General features: G+C 42.0%; 1 protein-coding gene across 2 annotated transcripts in view; it reads right to left on the bottom strand.

The window, feature by feature from the left end:
* Positions 1-23,883, bottom strand: part of CDH13 (cadherin 13) — a 981,031-nt gene that overhangs the window by 348,094 nt on the left and 609,054 nt on the right. The gene's annotated exons all lie outside the window — the stretch shown is intronic.

Below are 23,883 nucleotides of genomic sequence, written 5' to 3'. Positions count from 1 at the left end.
AAACAGCATCGAAAGACCAGCTGCCTTGTTGCTTGGAAACAAGGAATTACATCTTGGCTTTTCCAGTGAAACATGCGGTCCCAATGCTCTCATTTCTAGACCTGAATCTGCCTTGATTTAACTCAGGGGCAACAGTCACACTTCTTAGATATCAGTGTTGTTCCCCTCTTGGGAACTGGTTGAATAGTTGTATCAGAAAAAGATGTCTGCAGTCGTAATCCTTGGGAAATGGTCTCTGCAATTAGAATCTCAGCACAATCTCTCACTAGTTATGTGACCTCGACCCACACAGTTAACCTCTTAGTTTTACTGTCTGTAAAATGGGTTCATAAAATAATCATTATTAGGAATAATAGTAACCAGAATTACCCAGGGCTTATTGAGGTTCTCTATCACGTTAATTCACTTGAGGTTCACAGTGCCCCTATGAACCATTTGTAAGGAGGGAACAGAGCCAGTTAGACAACAGGTCGGTAGAGTGTGGAGTTGGCCTTGTGAAGTCAGTTTGCAGATTTACATTTTTAACCATTACAAACAACGCTTGCAGATCACTTAATGTAATGCCTGTCACAGAGCTCATCTCAAGAATATTAGCTGCTACCATTGTTGTGACTGTTGTTATTATCAACACCGTTGTCAAAACTAGCCTACGTTAGGGAAAGAAAAGAGAAACACATTTGTCATACCTTACCTGAATATGTTGTAAACTGATTTCACCCTTTGGAAAGTATCAACAACATGGCATGTGTGTGCATTTTCAGTCATGCCCAACTCTGTGACTCCATGGCGCCTCTGTCCATTGGATTTCCCAGGCAAGAACATTGGAGTGGGTTGCCATTTCCTTCTCCAAGGGATCTTCCCGACCTAGGGATCGAAGCCATGTCTCCTGCATTGGCAGGTGGATTCTTTACCACTGAACCCCCTGGGAAGCCCAAATTCATCAAATCTTCGAAGGACACACACTCTTTATTCTGTCTGGATACCTCTCCTGTTAGTGTTTGAAACACACTGCCCTTACGTACATGGGAATATTCATTGGAGTGTTGTTTCTAATAATGAGATAACACTGGTGTCCACTAAGCATCCAGCTGAAAGGGATGAATTAAATGAATATTTATGTAGTAAGACACTAAAATATAGCCATTAGATAAAATCACTATTCAGCCTTGTGGATCGGCTTAAACGCTGTATGAGAACACAGAGCAGCATGTCCACGAGGCGTGTGCTGCAGATAACGGGGCACAGAGTTAGACGCGACCTATGACTGAGCAGCAACAACGGCCCGTGTGTGATGTACACACGTGGACAGAATGTGAAAACAGTACACGGGCATGGAACCAGGTGTGTTTGAGTAGAGGAGTTTTTTTTCATTAAGACTGTCTCATCTTTTCACTAGTAAATTCACACACACACACACACACACACACACACTTTGATTTCTGGGACAGACAAAGTAAAGCACAAGGATTCCCTGGTGGCTCAGACGGTAAAGCGTCTGCCTGCAGTGCGGGAGACCCAGGTTCGATCCCTAGGTTTGGAAGATCCCCTGGAGAAGGAAATGGCAACCCACTCCAGTACTCTTGCCTAGAAAATTCCATGGATGGAGGAGCCTGGTAGGCTACAGTCCATGGGGTTGCAAAGAGTCAGACACGACTGAGCGACTTCACTTTCACTTTCACCATAGCTAAGAAGAAATTAAGTAGACAGAGTCTTTTAACATCTGCACACAAAGGAGATCTTACAGAGAGTGAACTTTTTATGCTGATTTTTTAAAGCTACTGTGAGAATACTGCTAAACAAAGAAAATAAAAATCAAGCTTTGGGAGCAATTTCTTCCAATAATGAAGGTCTGGCCTTTTGTCTTCCCAAAATAGCCGAGGACTTGATTTTATTTCAACCAAAAACCTGTCTCTAAAGACACCAGATAACTTGGATTTGAATCCTAAGCCCCCACAGCCTACAAGACTTGTCTAGTGTCATAAACCACAAGTAAAAGGAATAGAATTCACATTTTTGCCAAATATGCAAGTATGCCACACTGGGAGGGGCAGGCTCTAGATCTCACCTCAACATAATGGAAAGACAGACGGATACTAAGCAGATATAACTGATCAGGATGAATGCCAAGTGTTGAGCTGAATCTTACAAAACCAAAGGTATCAACGTGGCAGTACGTTATGTTACAATACTACCCAGAGTTTGACTCCTGAATTTTGTATTGAAAACAATAATGCTAGAAATCAAGGCCTCTAGAACAGGATTGAAAGAGAACAAAGTGCTCCTAGGATGCATTTATTAATTTTAGTTAATTTAACAGAAATCCATTGAAGACTGTCCTCAGCCCTGTCGTTCCCCATCCTCAGCCCTGTCCTCCTCCGTCCTCAGTCCTGTCCTCCCCTGTCCTCAGCCCTGTCCTCCCCCGTCCTCAGTCCTGTCCTCCCCCGTCCTCAGTCCTGTCCTCCCCTGTCCTCAGCTCTGTCCTCCCCTGTCCTTAGCCCTGTCCTCCCCCGTCCTCAGTCCTTGTCCTCCCCTGTCTCCCTGGTCCTCAGTCCTGTCCTCCCCTGTCCTCAGCCCTGTTCTCCCCCGTCCTCAGTCCTGTCCTCCCCTGTCCTGAGCCCTGTCCTCCCCCATCCTCAGTCCTGTCCTCCCCTGTTCTCAGTCCTGTCCTCCCCTGTCCTCAGCCCTGTCCTCCCCTGTCCTCAGCCCTGTCCTCCCCCGTCCTCAGTCCTGTCCTCCCCTGTCCTCAGTCCTGTCCTCCCCTGTCCTCAGCTCCGTCCTCCCCTGTCCTCAGCCCTGTCCTCCCCTGTCCTCAGCCACACCATCAAGTCCTGTCTATACTGCTTGCTCTACTTCCTGGATCTCTCTTAAATCCACCTTCTTCTCTCCAAACTCATCATCACCTCCAGAGAGTAGGTTCTGTCACTTCTTTCCTGGGCCTCTGCAATAGGCACCTGATGACTGGCCTGCACCTAAGAGGTTACTTTGATGGGCTGACTTGACTGCCACGGAGTGCTCAGATTAAACATAATTTCTGGGTGTGTCTGGATGAGATTAACACTGGAGTCTGTGGACTCAGGGAAGTAAGTCCACTCTCCCTAGCATATGTGGGCACCATCTAATCCCCTGAGGGCCTGCACTGAAAGAGGCAGAGGAGGGTGGGATTCACCCTTCGTCCTCCTGCCTGACTGCAGACTGGGGACCTCCATCCTCTGCTGCCATCAGGGGTCACGCTTCTCAGGCTTCTGGACCTGGACTGGAATCTATATCATCGGCCTCCCTGGTGCTCAGGCCTTTGGACTTGGACTGGATCACACCACCAGCTTCCCTGGGGCTCCAGCCAGCAGACAGCAGATTGTGGGCTTTCTCAGCCTCCATAATGGTGTGAGTCAGTTCCTTATCGCAGACTCCTACTGCTTCTGTGTCTCTGGAGAAGGCTGACCAATATAGGTGTTCATCGTCTTTTCAAAATTTTAATTTATTAATGTCACCCCAGAATGGATACCTTTCAATCTCTTCTCATCCCTCATAAGATAAAAGCACATTCCTTTACTGTGAAGAGTCTTTTATAATCTGGCCCAGCCTAATTCTCCAAATTCATTTCACATCACAAGAGATCTCCTTCATTCCTCATTATCCAGGTATACCAGTCTTTTCTCCGTTCTTCCAACTTATTCCTTTCCTTCCCAACACAGGTATCTTCTCATGCAGCCCTCCTAGTAAGCATGGACATCCCATTGGCCATCCTGGTCAGCCCCCATCTGTCCCTCAGATCTCAGCTCAGATGTCACTGGCAGAGAAGATCCTTCATTACCGATTCAGTCTCCCCGGGTGTCCCTGGTTCATGTTCCCATGGCACTGGTACCCTGCCTTTATAATGCTTTCCATAACGTGTAATTGCTTATTTATTTATGTGACAGTTTGACTAATGTCTGCCTCCCCGGCCCCATCAAGACAGAGGTGAGGTAGGTGTTCAGGCCCTATAGCAAACCCCAAGGTTGAGAGTCAGTGCTCAGCACAGGGCAGGTACTCGATTCAACACTGAAGGCATAAAGTCCTCTCCAGAAGAGGCAACAGTTCTTTAAGAGACTGGAGCCCAGTGTTTTGGCCCCAACTTTGGCCATCTATCCTGTCTTTCCATCCCTGGCACAGGAGGTGACAGCTGGTCCCAGGTTTCATGGACCAAGACCAGTTGACTCTGTGTGGTCTTAATTCATGAACAAGAACCACAGTAAACCTGGGTAAACAACGCCCAGGTACATCACATTTTGATTACTTTCCTTCTGAAAGAAGGGAACTAACATTTACTTGGTGTCCAACATATGTCTGGGCTTTCTATCTATGCATTGTCTCACTTGGATCAAGACATCCTGGAGAAATACTCATTGCAGCAAAACTCAGAGAAATTTAAGTACCTAATCTGAAAGCTAGTTTGTGATCCAGTTGACTCCACACTTAGATCTGACTTGAAAATTTGTGCTTTCCCCCACTACACCCTTGTCTGCTAAACGCTCTTTCATGAGCTTCCCTTACACTTTTGTTTTATTCTCTTTACTGTGTTATTCACTTAATAGTTTTGCTGAATGTTGATTGTTATGTTTCACTGATGCCTTATCCACAGCAAAATTATCCATGAATTTAGGGGTATGGTGAAGTTATTTTAAATTTTTCCTAGCACCCATGAAAATACACATTAAAACACACTATGAACCTTTGCATATAATGTGACACCCTGCCACAAGTGACAGGTTGGGGAATATCATAGCATTGGCCTAGATACAACATGCTCCCTTCCGGAATGTCACAGACTTTTGGAAAAGAAAAGAAAAGAGAAGGCTTGTATCTCTCATAAATGTAGCTCTCAAATGACCAAGGTGAATGAAATGGGGAGGTGAATGAAATGTAAGTCACTCTTAACTCTGTTTAAGGCAAAATTACTTTATCCAAGATTGGAGATATGAAGGTACTGCATGGACGTGAACTAATCGTTTCCACTTTAGGAGCCATGAGAGGTGAACACCAGGTCAGTGAGTCTTGTGTGTAGGGGCAGAGAGGCCTTGACCTCTAAAATGGGGAGGAGGTGAAGAAAAACCACAGGAACCAAAATGGAAGCTGTGCTGCTAGAATAGCTCTAGTGGAAGTGCATAGGGTCCCCCTGGCCACTGTTCCTGTGAACCCCACTTCCTAGGTTCTCTATTCTCCTTCCATATTGTGGGGGTATCTCCACCAGAGGTGGGAACTATCAAGTCACAACCTGTAAACTGATGACTCTTTAAGCCAGTTAACTTGCTGTAATAATGGAGATGGGCTATGCACACACATAGAAAAGAATTCCTTAAAACAACAACACAACATGAATATAATGAGCCAAATTACAAAGCACATACAAGCACACTGGCCTTTGGTGTCACAACAAACTATTAACATCTTGTCTTTCATTTGGCATATCCTCTCAGTTCTGTTTATGAAAGACACAATTTATCAAGGGAAAATTTGATGCTGTGATCTAATCCAAAGGGATGAACTGATGAAAAACAAATGCTACAAGGTTTTTTGGGTGAATGCCAAAATGAAGACACTGGCTCTTAAAACAGTAATTTTTCTATGAAATGACCCCAGTAACAGATGTCAAACTTGGATCAATAGGATAAGAAACAAAGTGTCTGACATACAGTCTATGGACTCATGAGTTATTTTGAAGTAAAATGATTTAGAAAACACTTCAGTGACCTTTTTGAACTCTGATAATTCTGCTTTGTGCTAAATATTCAAATGAAGTAAGACATATATGATGTAGTGAATTACTTATTTGAGATGGTATTATTCAACTTCTGGTTATCAGTGGAATCTGTGTTCACACGCTTTTTAACCAATGTTTTTATATCACAGGAAATGAAAATTTAGGATGACTCTAACATAATGTGACTCAGTTTCTCTTTTGGACACAAACATGACATCTCCTACCCTAATGAGTACGTTCCCTCCAAGTGACCTCTTTGGGACATTAAAACATTTTCTGATATGGATGCTGCTTTGAAATACTTGTTTAGGAGCTTCTACTTGGACCAGTTTATAAGTCCAAAAGATGGGCCTTGTTCCTTTCATTCCAGACACCATCTTTTATAATGAGAATGGTTATAATGCTAGAAATGTAAAATGATAACTAGAAGCTTGCTGCATGCAATTAGGGGTATACAAATATTAGATATAACAATATGTCTAATTTGTTAGGCCTAGCAAATATTAGACATATTAAGTTGTCATAGACATAGAAACTTACACAAAACCTTGAAACACATGTGAAAAATACGATGCTTGGACTTGCCTCAACAGAGGAAAGGGATAAAGAAAAGATGGGACTCAATGACTATGAAGGTGCTGTGAAATAAGTACCAGGTTCCATGATAGAGTCTAAACTTGACGTAATACTCCCGGAAGGCAGCTGAACCTATGTCTTGAGAACCTCAGGGATGTCCACAACTTTAAAAAAAGTTCCATAAAAATTTCATGGAGATAAAGAAGCATACAGAGATTTTGTATAAGTAGGCCTCTATGAGTTTATTTATACCAGATGATCTCCAAAATTAAGTGCCTTGAATAAAGAAAGAATTGATAGGTATTTTTTCTTGAGTTTTTATTTGCAATTCTTACATCCTCACTACCTATCAACATCTCACAAAGACTGAAAGTCTTTTCCACCATAGACATCCTCACTGATTACTGAAATTACACTAGACTTTGAATCAGAAAGTCTGCCTTCAGGTTTTACCTCTGCTACCTGTTGGCAGAATAATGACTCTCCCAAAGAATATTATGTCCTAATTCTGGAACCTGTGGATATGTAAGGTTACTTGGTAAAGGGGAATTAAGGTTGCAAATGGAATTAAGGTTGCTGATCAGCTCACCTTAAAACAGAGATATCAGTATGAATTATTCGGGTGGGTTCAATGTGATTATGAGGGTCCTTAAGAGAGGAGGAGAAAAAGGTCTGGGTGATTTGACTCGAAAAGGTACTTGACCAGCCACTGCTGGCTTTGAAGATGGAAGAAGACCCCAAAAGCCAAGGAGAGTGAGCAGCAACCAGAAACTGGAGACGCCAAGGCCCCTGCTCTACAGCCTCCCAGAGTGGATGCAGGCCTGCTGGCACGAGTTTCAACCCTGTGAGTTCCATGCTGGACTCAACCTACAGATGTACATGATACCAGATTTATGTCATTTTGAGACACTACATTTATGGTAACTTATTACAGCAGCAATAGAAAATTGATACTGTGGTCATATTATTAATCATTGAAACTGGAACACCTTTAAGAACCAAAGCAGAACAGTTAAGAACAATTAAGCCACAATGAAAGGTGCAAACCAAGACTGTCCCAGGTTAACTGAGTGACACAGTGAGCCTATCTTATTAAGAAACTTCAGTTCTCTGTATCTAAGTTGGCACATGTAACAAATGACGTTTAGAATATCATCTTCCTTTTTGTTAAAGGAACAAAAAGATAAGCAAGTGTGTGTAGCACATAAATAGGAAATTCTAAACAAAGCTTTGTCACAGCAGATAAGGTTTGGTGACGTGGGCATTCATTTACTCCACAGACCTTTCTTTAGACTTCCGCAAATGTGGGTGCAGTACCCTCGATTCAGTTCTCCTGTGTCAGCCATTACCCTGAAAAGTTGCTTTCCTGTTACAGTAATTTAGATTTTTCTTTGACAACAATCATTTGCATATTCAAGTTATTTTTCTTAGCTTTATTCATTTAGTGAAGTTGAATCTCATTATGGACCAGCTCCTGAAGAGCTCCCAGGGAAAAGATATTTTCAGTCTTTTGTAACATTCTTCTCCCTTCATCTATACTGCTCTGTGTGTGATCCCCTCCTCGACAGACTGGATGCAGTGTTTACAGCTCCCTCAAAAAAACGATCAAAGGGGCGATAAAAGTTTCCCACTTGTTAGATTATTAGTTAAAGGTCTTGATACTATTATCAAATGTTCTTTGAAAAGCTTGCTTAGCTTAGAGACATAATATTTCCTTTGTTGATGTGAAATTTTACTTTTAAAGTATGATTTCCACCAACACAATGAAAACACTTTTTTTTTTTTTTTTGCTTATGTATGTATGCTCATAACCACGCTGGACTTTGAGGGCATTTTTCTATTTAACTTTTGAAGTAACTTTAATTATGTGAAAGAAATCCATGCAGATATTCAAAATAATTTTACTTAAGCAGCTTGGGTAAAGTCCCAGTGAATATCCTCTACCCCAAGAGGGGGGCAGAGGCTGAAAATTTTAATTGGTTCAAGTAGAATTTATATAAATCATGGATGCTGGAATTATGCCAGGTCCATTAAGGATATGTACAAGGGTTAAGGGGATTTTTGTGCAAAGATGAGAAATATAATACCTTTGAAAACAAAGCCGTAGGAGAATATTACAGGGGATTTTATTTTCACTTGCCTTTCTCCCTTCCTAAAGTGAAATTCAGAGGAATAGAATGCAATGAAATGCTTTTCTTTCTTTCTTTTTTTATTTAAGTTTATAGATCTAAAGTCACTTAGTTAAATAAGTATTAAAATGTGTTTTATAAAACATTATGTTCTTCAAAATTAAGGTTAATACATAAAATTTAAATTATTGCCTAATAAATCCAGATAGATTAAAGAATTAGAAGAAAAAAGTCCTTTTAAAATATTTGAATATTTATATAATAGAGTAGGCAAGGTCTTTCTAAGTTGGCATTAGAGGCATAAGTTATTATGTGAATTACTAAGAGATTAAACTACTTAAATGTGAAGTTTTTTATATGATTAAAATACAATAAACAAACAAAACTCAGAAAATGTTTGCATCATATATATAAAAGATGCCTACTATCCTGAATATACAAAGAGATGGTTAAAAATCAATAGATGGAGGGAGGTGGGAGGGGGGATCGGGATGGGGAATAAGTGTAAATCTATGGCTGATTCATATCAATGTATGACAAAACCCACTGAAATGTTGTGAAGTAATTAGCCTCCAACTAATAAAAAAATTTAAAAAAAATAAAAATAAAAAAATAAATAGGAAAATAATTAAGGAATACTGAAAAAAAAATCAATAGATGAAAACAACAATTAGCAAAGCAAGGAAACAAAAAGGCAATAAACATTATAACTTTAAAATGAGATAGCTTTTTGCTTATGTAATTGCCAAAATAATTGGAAAACCTGAATAGTCAATCTTTGACAAGCTTGTCAGGAAGAAACATTCTCACACATTACTGATGCTATTAAAATATCTTTCTGAAATGCCATTTGTCAATATGCATTACAAGCCTTGAAAACATATGACTTTTACTTGTTCTGTATGTGTGTCAGGAAATTAGGGTAACATGTACACTCATTTCAATATTGCTTAAAATTAGGAAAAATTACAAACAACAGAAAGTTCTACCTTGATATTGATGAAGTAGACTATGGTATCTGCACAAAGCAGAACACTACATTGCAGAAACACTTTGGTGTTTAGTCACTAAGTCGAGTCCAACTCTTGGAGACCCCATGCACTGTAGCCTGCCAGGCTGCTCTCCAAGAGATTTCCCAGGCAAGAATACTGGACTGGGTTGCCGTTTCCTACTCCAAAAACACTTTAGGGAATGGAAAAATATATTAATGTTATATGGTATTCATAGTATGAATTAAATAATCCGATTGCTAAGTAGTACTACTGAATTTTTTTGAAAAATAGACAGACATTACACTATGAAGATTTTATTAAAATATTAACAGTGGTTTTATTGTAGGTAACTTTTTTTCACTTTGCTTCCCTACACTTTTCTGGATTTCCTATAATGGGCATGTATTAGTTTCACAGTTAAAAAAGAACCTATAAAATTTATCTTGAAATTGACTATAGACTGGTTGTAATTTATTACAAACAGGGATCTATGGGAACCTGTGAAACTTTGGGATATCTAGCATCTCTCAGTATTAATGAGATGATTAATGAGAAACACGGCAACATTCTGTAATAAGAGATGATCAGTACTATGGTAGAACATAGAGAGTGGTTGGCTTTACCCTGTGTCATGGGTCTCTGATTTTTGGATGAAAAACTGCCTCATGCACTTGACAGAACTTTATAATACGGAACTTGGTCTCATCAACTTTATTTTTTGAACCACCACTGTTATCAACGTCTGCTTTGTCTCCGAAGCTCACTTTTAATTTCACCAATAAATTCTGAGAACCAGAAAACAGCTGAGGCTCAGAGGGTGGACTGTGGGTTGAGAGAAACTTGGCTTCAAGTCCCGATTTTACCCCTTATCAGCTTTGTGATTTTAAATCTATTCAATTACCTTCCTAGAATCTCAACTTCTTCATCTTTAAAATGAATGATACCTGTCTCATGGGGTTGTCATGTGTAAAATACATGACGTTGATAAAACATTTAGCAAAACACTTGGCATATAGCAAGTGCTAACTAAATAGTAGCTGCCAGTATCCCTAAAGTATTTTTTGTAAATCAAGAAAGATATCCTTATAACATTATGGTCTTGATGAGGGTTCACAAACTCAAGCATCTCAGGGAAGTCTCTGATATGCTGCAGAAGCTGCCTGTAAGCTGTTCTTCAGTCGCTCAGTCGTGTCCGACTCTTTGTGACCCCATGGACTACAGCACACCAGGCTTCCCTGTCCCCACCACCTCTCAGAGCTTACTCAAACCCATGTCCATTGAGCCAGTGATGCCATCCAACCATTTCATCTTCTGCTGCCCCCTTCTCCTGCCTTCAATCTTTCCCAGCATCAGGATCTTTTCCAAAGAGTTGGCTCTTTGCATCAGGTGGCCAAAGTACAGCAGCTTCAGCAACAGTCCCTCCAATGAATACTCAGGATAGATTTCCTTTAGGATGAACTGGTTGGATCTCCTTGCAGTCCAAGGGACTCTCAAGAGTCTTCTCCAACATCACAGTTCAAAAGCGTCAGTTCTTTGACACTCAGCCTTCTTTATGGTCCAACTCTCACATCCATACATGACTACTAGAAAAACCATAGATTTGACCATACAGACCTCTGTCGGCAAGTAGCTGAAGCTATCCAGAACTTTGTTGGCAAGTAGCTTACTGCCTGTAAGTAACTGAAGCTCATTTAGGATCAAGAAGATACATACATCAACATCTTGGTGCCAAGACCCCCGTTCAGATCTGTGTGAGGAGTAGATTTGGCGAAAGGCAGGGGCCCCAGCCAGATCTCTCCTCTCGCACTCATTCCTGCCCTGTACTCAGAACCAGTGTGATCTGAGGGAGGTGGTCAGTGTCCAGTTCCAGGCCCACATGCTGGAGTGTGAGATGACCTCATTGTTGTTCTGGGTCTCCTCAAACATCCAGGTGCCCACTGCTGCTATGCTGGTCCTACTGCCTGGGCTCTGGACTGCTGCCCCGGGTCTACTTAGCCCTCGGGGCTAGCCTCAGTTCCTGCTCCACTTGCTTCTTGGGAACAAGGCCTAGGATTATTTCCCCTCCCAGGTGGACCCTTATCAGCCTCTGTTTCCAGACTGGGTCTCCCCTCTTGGTGGCATACTCTAACCTTCAGGGCAGTGAGGGCAAGACTTTTGTTTTTAAATTAAACTTTTATTTTGAAATAATTTTTTATTTATATGAAGGCATGAGAAATAACACAGAGAGATGCCACACTCCCTTGATCCAATTTCCCCCGTTGGTAACATCTTGTAAAACTGTGGTCCAGGATTGCAAGTGGAACACTGCTGTAAATACAGTCCTGGGTCTTATTCAGACTTCATGATTTTACTTGTATTTTTGTGTGTGTGCGTGCATGTGTGCCTGTGTGTTTAGTTCTATGCTTATATCCATCACCCCAATCAAGATATAGAACAGTTCCATTTCTGAAAGTTTTCTCTTGTGTTAGAGAACAAGGCTTTTAAAATTTTAATGTATTTGTGCACCTGTAATTCATAATATCACTCACTATAGCCAAGAGGTGGGAGCAACCCTAGTGCTCACTGTCAGATGAATGAATATGCAAAATGGAGTATACGCATACAATGGAAGATGATTCAGTTTTATAAAGGAATGGAATATTGCTATGTGCTGCAACATGGATGGACCATGAAGACATTATGTTCAGTGAAATAAACCAATCACAAAAGACAAATGCTGTATGATTCCTCTTATATGAAGTGTCTAAAGTCATCAAATTCACAGAAATGGAGAGGAGAACGACAGTTATTAGGAGCTGAGGGGAGAGGAAAAGGGGTTTGTTATTTAAGTGGAATAGAGTTTCAGATTTGCAAGATCAAAAAGTTCTGGAGATTCTCCTGCTAGAATGTCAGCTCATGAGGACAAAGCGTCTGTCTGGTTCCCACAGCACAGTAGGACAGTGCCTTCCACATAGCAGGTTTCCAATATAAGTAACAAATGATCAAAGGATGAGTTGAGGACTTTGAGTTTACAGAGAAGCTTTTTTTCCCAGAGGACAGGCCAATAGACAAGAAATAAATAACAGGTGTCTTTTTAGAATTCCTTGAGGGTGAACTCAGCTAAAAGGCAGTGCGTGAACAATTCAACAGAAGCACATTCTGCCTATTTCAGAGGAAGAAACTGAGTTCAGTGAAGTTGTTACAACTGTTTAAAGTATGCAAACATATTTTACATGGGATTATTCGCTGTTTGGCAATGACTGATAGAAAATGATTTTGTTCTGACACACATATTACTAATAAGCATATTTAAATGAAAGAAAATAAAGCAACTGGAACTTAATACAAATTCTAGCTCGCCAAAATGATCCCATCTGTCCCTGCCTTTATAAATGAGGCAAGTGCAAGTTACAGGAATTGACTCATATTTCTTACATAAATCCCTCTTTACCATTCTCATAACCCTAGCTCAGCATCTCTGCTCTGATTTTTTGCTTGTACACAAAAACGCCTCATACAGCCAGACACGACTATGTCCTCATCAGATGCTTCCTGTTAGATTCTTCTGGACTTTCATCCAGATTGTTCCATCTTTCCTCCTCTGGCCAGAGGCCCCCACTCCACATGGGTGCACAGGTTCTGAGCATCAGAGTACAGACTGTCCATACTGCAGTGCTCCCGCATTTGGCTTTGTGCTGGGCCACCCAGCTTCCCCCTGGTACAGAGACACCCAACTTCCTTAAGCATCCTGACCAGCCCAGAGTGAAAGTGCCAATGCAGCTCATTACTTTGCTCATGACATCCCTTTCTGCATCTCTGGGCCTGCAGAGATGAGCAGGCATATAGATCTCCCTGCTACCTCCCTGCAAATGGCCCAGGAGGCCTGCCACTGCTGTGTGAAGGGTAAGCGCTAATGAACCATGACTTAATCTGCCATCTCTCTTCTCTTATGAGTCTTGGTACGTTGAACCACAAGAAGCTGCAGATTTTGTCGGTCAAAGATAATCAAATATTGGTAATTCCAGCTCAAACCGAGCCTGCTGTCTGTTTTTGTAAATGAAGTACTGGAATACAGCCATGCTCACGCATCCACCCTTCACACTAGAACAGCAGGTTTGAGTAGCTGCAAAAGAGTCTGTGTAGATCACAAAGCCAGATGTAGTTATTATCTACCCTTTAAAGAGAAAGCTTTCTGACCATATTCTAGAACATTCAGCACAAAAGGAGAACGCGGGAGTCTATCCAGGGAGAAATAAGAATTTTGATGTAGATGATAAGGCCAGCTTGACACCTTTGAGGTCTCCTTAATTAAACTCTCTCCTATCACATATTCATTCAACACATATGCTTGTGCCCCTACTATACTTTGAGTTCTACACAAGATCCTTTAATTACAGTAGTTTAAAAACAGTCTTAAGATAAATATATATATATATACACATACATACATATACATATATATAAACTCATCTAGAGCCTCTATTTTGGCGGAAATAAATTAGCATTATGTAAATAATTATTTACATTACAAAGAATTGATGCTTTTGAACTGTGGTGTTGGAGAAGACTCTTGAGAGTCCCTTGGACTGCAAGGAGATCCAACCAGTCCATCCTAAAGGAGATCAGTCCTGGGTGTTCATTAGAAGGACTGATGTTGAAGCTGAAACTCCAATACTTTGGCCACCTCATGCGAAGAGTTGACCATTGGAAAAGACCCTAATGCTGGGAGGGATTGGGGGCAGGAGGAGAAGGGGGACGACAGGATGAGATGGCTGGATGGCATCACCGACTCAATGGACATGGGTTTAGGTGGACTCCGGGAGTTGGTGATGGACAGGGAGGCCTGGTGTGTTGCGATTCATGGGGTCACAAAGAGTCGGACACGACTGAGCGACTGAACTGAACTGAACTGAAATAATTATTAAATCAGGAAGGATATAATCAGAAGATTCCACTTAGATTGTGGGTGGGTGGGCACTCAGGGAAGGCCGCTCTGGGGGCAATGGACAGGGAAGAGGGGAGAGAGAGTGTGGTCAGAGAAACTGCCCAGAAGCCAGAGGGACCGAGCAGATGAGAAAAGAGGTGAGAGTGACAAGGGCTGGGGCTGAACAGGTGGGCCCTAGACGACGTGAGGCATTTTGGTCTCTTTCCTAAGAGCGGCTTAACACCATTAACACCCTCATGGAGCAACTCTGGGAAACAATCTGGCAGTTCCTCAAATAGTAGTCACCCCTAACCATATACCCAAGAGAAATGAAACACAGGTCCACACAAAAAAACATGTACATGAACATCCACAGCAGAATTATTCACAAAAGCCAAAAGGTGGAGACAACCCAAATGTCTCTCAACAGTGAATGGCTAAATGCAATGCAGTCTATCCATACAGTGGAACATTATTCAGCCATAAAAAGGAACAAGGCACTGACACAGGCCACAACAGGGACGGACACATTATACTGAGAGAAAGAAGCCATTCATAAAAGACCACATGTTATATGATCCCATTTATATGAAACGGAGACTGGTGGCTGCTCAGGGTGGGGAGGACAGAGACTGCTAATGGGGACAGAGCTTCTTTTGAGGTGATGAAACCGTTCTAAAAATGACTGTGGTGGTGGTTATGCAGCTCCATGAGTATACTGAACACCACTGAACTGTATACTTTTAATGAGTGAACTGTATGGTGTCAAGACCATTAAAATATAGTTTGTTAAGAATGAAGACAGAGAGCAATGGGACCTGGGGCACATGCCTTTGCTAAGAAAAGGAAGTGAAGTGGTTTGGGGTTCCTGGGCTTAAGGCCAGATTGGCAAATTCAGATCAAAACAGCAGGGTTTTGGTAACTTCCCAGGGGTCTTATCTAAGAGGTCAGTGAGGGGAGAGCACTGACCCGTGGGCTGCAGGGAAGTCACACCAGGAACTCACAGGCGCAGTGACTGTGGGCTGTTACCCAGGGCCCACACCTGCCTGAGTACCAGGTGTCAGGGTAAGGTCACCGCGGGCTGCTTGGTCAAACAAAACAGATGCCGAGGAGGCAGCGGTACCATGGAGCAGCTTAGCTAAACTCTCAGCATATGGTGTGGGAATTTACACCTCAATAAAGCCATTAAAAATAAAACCTTGTATGGATCAGGAGGTAGGGGATGGTGGTGAGGGAATAACTCAGACTTGAATTTTAAAAGATCATTCTGGAAGATGTGTGGATATTGGACCGAAGGGTAAAAGTGGGGCTGGGCAGCTTGGTTGGGAATCTTCTGAAGGTGTCCAGGGGAGAGCTGATGATCACAGACAATGTGGTAGTAATTTCCACTATGGAACAGCGGTGTGGAAAACTCAAAGTTCATTCAGAACATTTACAGAATGGTAGATTCCACTTAACTTTGTGTTTTGGAGACAGAGGTTGAGAGGAGGAGATTCTGGCTTTAATCCTGGATCTATCACAGCTATACCTGGTTTGAGACCTCTCTGCCAATCATCACCTCCATTCTCTCATTTGCAAAATGGCCATGGTAACACCCGACCGACCTCCTCTGTGGGGCAAATTAGATAAATGGATATAAAATTATTTTTCAGGACAGAGCAGTATGTTCCATGTGTATGTCAGGTTTCAGAGAATTAAAACTCAAGGACAAACACTCAATACCAACTAAATTAAACAAACTGTAATCCTTCTCTGAAAATTCAGGAAGCAGTTCTCAACTCCAGAGGGGCTTGGAATCATTGTGATGAATGAATATCTGTGCTTAATTATAACCTGTGGGTACTGAGCGAGTAAGAGATGGTCCTGACATCATAATGACTGCAGTCTCCAGGCTGGATGAAGTTTTTAAAAATGGACCCATTAGTAAAAGTGAGTCTAGACGCTACATCCTCTGGCAGGTTTCTTGACTCAGATCCCTCCTCGCGTGCCCACAGCTCCCTGCAGAGACTCTGGGCATTGTTTTGTGTGCAGGCTATACTGCCGTGACTCCCTTGGACCCTGAACTATTTGAGTGTAAAGACTGATTTGGTGTTCATATCTGTTTTCCCAGTTTTAGCATATACTAGGTGTTCAGTATTTGTTTGATTGAATAAACGAAATCAATCAATCAGTGAACAAACGAACACTCACTGGACGATGAATGCACCAGAGGGCATTTGTGCTTGTCTTTTTGAGGACAGACATGAGCAATACACCCAAAGCTAGCCATCCAGTTATGCTTTCCGGCTGCCCCACGACTACTCATCACAGGTGCCCTGTCTGCCTCCCTCATCACTCCCGTCCAGCAGCCAGCGCTGCTTCCCCTGTGCCGAAGGCTTCTCTAGGGAGATGTTGGCTCGCAAATGTCACAGGCTCCCATTTCATCTCCAGTCTCATCGACAGACTTAATGTGTCTGTAGCTGGAGGCCTTGGTTTCACTCCTCAGGTGTTTCTGAGCCCTCTCAATTATCCCAGGGTGCTGAGCCCCTTATTTTCCTGAGACTGGCTATTTTTTCACTAGGTGAGTTTCTGGTCTACAACCAGCCATGCTGAATGTCCTGCCCTCTGTGATGGCCTGACCTGGCTCACTCAGAACCCCTGAACCAGGCTCCTCCTGCTGGCGACTCACAGGCTGAATCTCGCCCTGACGCATTCACATGGAGCTAGTCCTTACAATGTTTAAAACCCTGTTTGCCAACATCTTAAAGCAGGAGTGTTTAAATAAGATTCCAGATTCCCAGATTTTCTAGGAAAAAAGAAATTAGAGAAGGTATTACAGCCTTGTGGCTGTTCTACATGGCAACCTGCTAAGATGGCAGTAACTCACACGTAAACAGTTCTTTATTTACCCCAGTTTTCTTTCCCAAACTAAGGCAGAGTGAGACTGTCCTTCATTTCTATGCTTGCCCTGTGGTTTTCTTATATCTGCACCCATTTGCAATAGCTTCCTAAGTCATGGGTATTCGCACTCATAACACTTGCGACCAGCGGTTCCAAGCCAATCTTCACTTCCTTTCACTTCCAAAGTTAGGAAATCTTTCTGTTGTTTGGGTTCAAGAAGATGTTTGTCCTTTCCCTTTTTACTACCTTAGCATTTTGCAAGAAATATAGCTGTGTAGCTGTTAGCAGTCAACACCAATTTAAATAATTCCTTTGCCAATGAATGATGTGTGACATGCTTGCAAACTGATCAATTTTCTGTGCTATTAATTAATTCTGTGAAATTGCACATTGCCAAGAGCTTTCTGGCCAACTCTGTCAAGAAACTGGTGTAAGACAAAGTCAACTTTAGAAAGGTAATTTTAGGTGAGCAGACCTAAATTAGCATATTAATAATGGACGATGGTTCCTCGTGGGCACAGATGCCTGTTTTTGCAACTTTAGGCCGAGCCCTTCAGAAGCTAGTTTTCAAAGCTTAAGGTGAGAGGCAGCAGAGTCCTTTACTTTCAATCTCCTTCTATTTGGATTCCATGCACTTTGTCAGTGAACTCTACCAAATGTTTCATTAACCTTCAGTTCTCATTAAAGTATTACCTGGTAGCATCATATGGCTTACGTTTCCTTTAGCACAGTTTTAATAACTTTGAGCTTTCTAAAGACTTCAAATTCAAACTAGGATATTGGCTTTGAGCTATTTTTTCTTTTCAGATTTATTCCATAACAGTTCCTAAACCCTTGCATCCCTAACTCAGTCCAGTAACTCCCAACTTTTATTAACCAAGCCAAAGATCTGCTAGGCTTTGATATGGGCCTGCCTGCCTGCCTGGCAGTGGGAGGTTTTTATTCTCCTTCCTTACACTTGGTCTTCCTTACACTTCCTCTCATCTGCAACTGAAATTAATGGCAAGAGAATCTCAAAAGTAGCTGGATTTCTTACTTTTTTTTTTTTGCTTTCCAGCACTGCTTATCTGAAAAACATATCTTCAGAATATTTTATCAGGAGAAAAATCAGTTCTCATAGAAATAAAAGAGGGCTTTTTTTTTTTTTTTTTTTAATGCTGCTTGCTTTAATTGAGGTGAGCAGGACAACACTCTCACAGGTGATAAACATTTAAAACTTATTTTCTGATTTCTGTCATTTGTTCGGACCTATTTGTTTTACTGCTACATCAGACAAATGCTTCATCCTAACATCAGACAAATGCTTCATCCTATATGTGGCCTACCACACGCTAGCAAGTCTGAGTCTCAAAGGTTTCTGCTTTCCCCAAATTTCTTGGCTGAGAAGTCCTGTTTTTTTGGACTGATTCTTACAAAGAGTATATGGTTCAAGATGGCCAAAGTCCAATTCAGGTATGACCAGTTTTGCCACGGGCAGTGGTCTCCAAATCCTAGTCCCCATGCCTCTCTCCTGCTGCTGGTGGGCAGCAAGAGTCACTTCATTCCATTAGAGTTTTGGAAGGTTTTGAATGAGCTGGTGAAGAACTGGAAACAGTGATCCATTCAATTATTACCTAAATTTTAACCTTGACCCAGTCATTAACTTAGAGCCTGTTAAACCTTTTCCTGTCCTTTCATTCTTAGATCCATCAACAATTTCTTTTTCTTCACCTGCCTTCTCCCTTACCTGGCATTTTTTTTTTTTTTTGTGCTTCTCCCATTCTGTTTCAGCTTCGCATAGATGACACAATGTTTAATGAAACTTGCTTCACTCCTTTATCACTTGTTTTGTCTAATAATTTAAATCTTATTCTCTTTGCTCTTAATGAAACATATTGACGATTACAATGTTTTATACTTCCTCAAGAAATAAATTGTGAAGAAATGACTTCCTGTTCTCCTATACCCAATTCATTCTGATTTTCACAAAACCAGGACCAGAAGGGGGTGCTCATAGTAGGGCAAGAGGAACAACCTCACTGGAAATAGATTCATCTACTTTCCATCCACAGCTTTGATGACTTCTAGGGGTCTACTTTGCAAAGAGAAAAACTGGAATGCTGCCTTTGCTGGGAAGAAAACATTGGGCAGTGAACAGAGGGAATGTCTAAGAAAATTCTAGAAGTCAAGCCCTTGACACTGGAACATGCAAAGATTTTTAATGGAGAACAGAAGTTATGTTAGTAGGTAAATATGTGCCCCCAAATAAAACATATCCCAGTCCACCATTAGCAAGAGACAATGAGGCAGGAAAGAAGGCTGAGCTTGCGAGGTGCTTGCCTAGAGAACTCTTCTCCATCCTACCCACTGTGTCCAGACCCTCTGAAGTCTGCTTATTACTCTGTCTTCTGTATATACCTTAAAGAGCAATGATGCAATAATGATTTTTGTTTTTGAGTTTTCTTGTTGTCTCTGGGGACCCTTCAGAGGTAGGGATAAGGTCTTACTCATTTCCAATGTTTCAGCGCCCAGCACAGGGTCTGGAACAATAATTTGGACCACCCAAATGTGTCCAAAGATGCCAGCAGTGACTTTAAGGGGGAGTCACATCACTGCCTGACCCCTGACAGAGAAGACTGCTCGTATACAAGAGTGCCGACACCTAGCCCTTTGTTCTTGGCACACAGTCCCAGGGTTCAGAAGGATGACACCAGAACTTACCAAGAAGCCCTTTCCTTTGATTCCATGCAACCATACAGGGAAGATGCTAAAGCAACAAACTCACTGAGACTGGTAACCACCTCTAAGCAGCAGTCAGGGAGCCATGCTGGGATTACTGAGCTTGTGTTCGGGATGTCCTCAAGACCCAGTGAGAACCACAGAATGAAAGCAGTGACTTGTGTTAGACAGAATCACAAGGTCTCACTTGGGATCTTTCTTTTAAATCAAACCTCAAAAAGTTTTGATTGTCTAAATTCCATGTGAATCCCTAGCTTATTGCCTTTAGAAGATGAAAGACAGATGACTTAGTTTTAACAGTAGGCATGACTTCTAACCAACAGTTGAAGGTCAGACAGTCTCTAAACGCAAGAGTTTCACCAAAAAGATACACAAAATGGGATGATTTAAAGCCTGGGAAAAAAGAGAGCTGGTAGATCAATTTCCCCAGACAATTCACATTCAAGAAAACACCGTAAGAGCATCCTCAATGGGAAGAAACCCACCTCACCTTGTCTTTTTCAACAATAGCAACAGCAGTACCTTAGGTTTATCAATTACGCAGTACTCTCTAGGCACTGTAGTATCACCCACACTGCAATCTTCTCAACCTCTCCAGCTACTCTTAATACCCTCATTACACAGACAGGAAGGTGAGGCTGATGGCAGCTGCCTCCAGTGACCTCTCCTTTGGCTAAAAAACTCCAAATCCACACAGAAGCAGTGCAGACCACCTAGAATGGGACTAGGGCAGAGCCTGGGTTCCAGCTATTAGCTGGGTGACCTTGAACACATTACTCAGTCTTTCTGGGCCTTGGTTCCCTCATTTGTGAGTGGGAGCATCGCTACAGTAGACAGGATTCTTTGTGACTCTTGACCAGCTCTCACTGCCATGCACCTCCAGGGAAGTTGGAAGAGTACACAGTCTGACCCCAGTGACTTTGGACTTGGCCATATGATTTGCTTTGGTGAATGAAATTCAACCATATGTGACACGAGCAAAAGCTTTAAATGTGTTCATATAGCTTAGCTTGGCCTTTGGGGCTTCTGCCATCCATTATGACAGAGTTTCTCAACCTCAGCACTATTGACACTAGGGGCCAAATAATTCTTCATTGAAGGGGACCATCCTGAACACTGTGGGATGTCTAGTAGCATCCCTGGCCTATACCCATTAGATGCCAGGAATTACTCCCTTCTCTAACTTGTGACAACCAAACACATCTCCAGGCATTGCCAGATGACCCCTAAAAGCCTTGGCTTGAGATCCGCTCTGCTAGGTTCTTATAGCTGGGTGGCCACTTGCTCAAGGAGAAGGAGGAAGTACATGGGACTTCCTGGAGTCCAAACCAACCTAGAATACAGCCCAGCAGATGGACCTCCACTGACCAATAGACATGGGGACAAGAAAATATAAATACATATTGCTGTAAACCACTGTGATTTTGTTTTGCAGTAAAACCCCCAACTAAACAGTTGTGCCATGATCAAATGTACGGTAGAATTCCATGCAGAGTGCTTGAGTACAGTGAGGGTGCACACTGCTGGTATTACTATTATTAGACTCTGGTCAGAGCACCAAATGCAGTGAGTTAGCTTGTGAGGCATTTCACCTCTCCTGCAGAGCTGTCCTTTTCAGCAGCTGTCACTACTCTGCACGATGACCATGTTCCCTAGTACATCTATGAATGTGTCCAACTGCCCTCCACCTGCCCCACTTCCACCCTTATTGTTGGGGTGAGGCTGATTCCCTCCAACTCTAGGTAGTAGCCTTGTCTGTCTTTGACGCTGTTCCTTTTTTTCTCCCAGTTTATGATGAAATGAAAATCCAGAGCCTTGACATATATGAAATAGTTTAAACTAGATCCCCATTGAACTTGGTCAGCGTGCCAATTACTGGCAGTTATTTAGTATTTGTATATATGTTTTAATATATGACTTCCAAGTAATAACTTCTCACAAGGGCAAAGACCATTTTGTGTCTGTTCTTCTATGTTAAGTTGGAACCTACCACAGTTCTGGCATGGAATCCTGGCCAACTGGATGGATAAATGAGTAAATGAGCTGAAAGAACATACACTAGGATAACAGGCACACTAATAATGTAGATATAAACTGATGGTCACCTAAGAACATTGTTTGAAACCACAAGATTTAAATGAGTGACCCAGGATAAACATCATTAGGTAATATGAAAAGAAACACTCAGAACTCCATGATAAAGAGAAAGTATTGAGAAAAGGATCAAAGTTTTCTTAAAGCTTAGGTTAACTCTTTTTCAAATCCAGAGTTTCTAATACATTCAGTGATTTGTTTGTTTCCCTCAAAAGGAAATCTTTCAGAGGGCACAAAGTGATGGTCAAGTGCATGTCTATAGGTCCTGTGTAGTATTACTAAGCCAGACAATGCCTATCACTACTTAGTCATTCAGACAGAGGAAAGACTGATGACAAAGAAATAATTAGAATACACACAGTGGAGTTGGAGGTGAATTTCTATACACACGACTCTGGCTCCAAGGTTCTGTACTATTGTTCTGGATTTGTTTCTTTGCCCCCTGCACAAGTTAGCTAAGACATCGAAGTTCAGTGTAATCAGCCAGACTTCAGATATGTCAGCTCCACCCAAAGACAGTTCTCAGCACTATGGACCTCACCCTGCTGAAGAAGCTAACAGTCTGCCTTGGATTCAGTAGAAGTGCTGAATCTTGGGCTTCCATATAATAATTTAGGATGCATGACGGTCACAGTTATACGAGGCATCACGCGTGGTCAGGCTGCCTCTGTGGTGGACATGCTTCTGCATTTTGGAGCTCTGTTATTCCCCACTGATGCTCTGTCACATTGGCAGGAGTGCCCATTTTGTGGTTGAGGGTAAGTGTCCAAGGACACACAGGGTGGATTATGGATTCAAACTCCCACATCCTTTCTAGGATAGACCACGCTGCCCAGAGTAGAGGCTGAAGACGAGAAGGAAAATGCCCAAGAACCTACAGGCAACATCAAACAAAGTTGAAGACACTATGAAAGAGCTGTGCACAGACCCCACTTCAGGTACAGCGTCCCAAAGCTCTAAGAGTGAGGTTGTGTCTTTTTTTTTTTTTCTTTTCAGTACCTTTATTTTTATTTATATTTTTTATTAGTTGGAGGCTAATTACTTCACAACATTTCAGTGGGTTTTGTCATACATTGATATGAATCAGCCATAGATTTACACGTATTCCCCATCCTGATCCCCCCTCCCACCTCCCTCTCCACCCGATTCCTCTGGGTCTTCCCAGTGCACCAGGCCCAAGCACTTGTCTCATGCATCCCACCTGGGCTGGTGATCTGTTTCACCATAGATAGTATACATGCTGTTCTTTTGAAATATCCCACCCTCACATTCTCCCACAGAGTTCAAAAGTCTGTTCTGTATTTCTGTGTCTCTTTTTCTGTTTTGCATATAGGGTTATCGTTACCATCTTTCTAAATTCCATATATATGTGTTAGTATGCTGTAATGTTCTTTATCTTTCTGGCTTACTTCACTCTGTATAAGGGGCTCCAGTTTCATCCATCTCATTAGGACTGATTCAAATGAATTCTTTTTAACGGCTGAGTAATATTCCATGGTGTATATGTACCACAGCTTCCTTATCCATTCATCTGCTGATGGGCATCTAGGTTGCTTCCATGTCCTGGCTATTATAAACAGTGCTGCGATGAACATTGGGGTGCACGTGTCTCTTTCAGATCTGGTTTCCTCAGTGTGTATGCCCAGAAGTGGGATTGCTGGGTCATATGGCAGTTCTATTTCCAGTTTTTTAAGAAATCTCCATACTGTTCTCCATAGTGGCTGTACTAGTTTGCATTCCCACCAACAGTGTAAGAGGGTTCCCTTTTCTCCACACCCTCTCCAGCATTTATTGCTTGTAGAGGTTGTGTCTTATGTAATGTTTAGGATGTAAAATCAACACATGAAGTGAAGA

This window comes from Cervus elaphus, chromosome 4, assembly GCF_910594005.1.
Source record: "Cervus elaphus chromosome 4, mCerEla1.1, whole genome shotgun sequence".
Taxonomy (NCBI): Eukaryota; Metazoa; Chordata; class Mammalia; order Artiodactyla; family Cervidae; genus Cervus; species Cervus elaphus.
The sequence above is the reverse complement of the archived record's forward strand: the minus strand, read 5'-3'. Positions and strand labels throughout refer to the sequence as shown.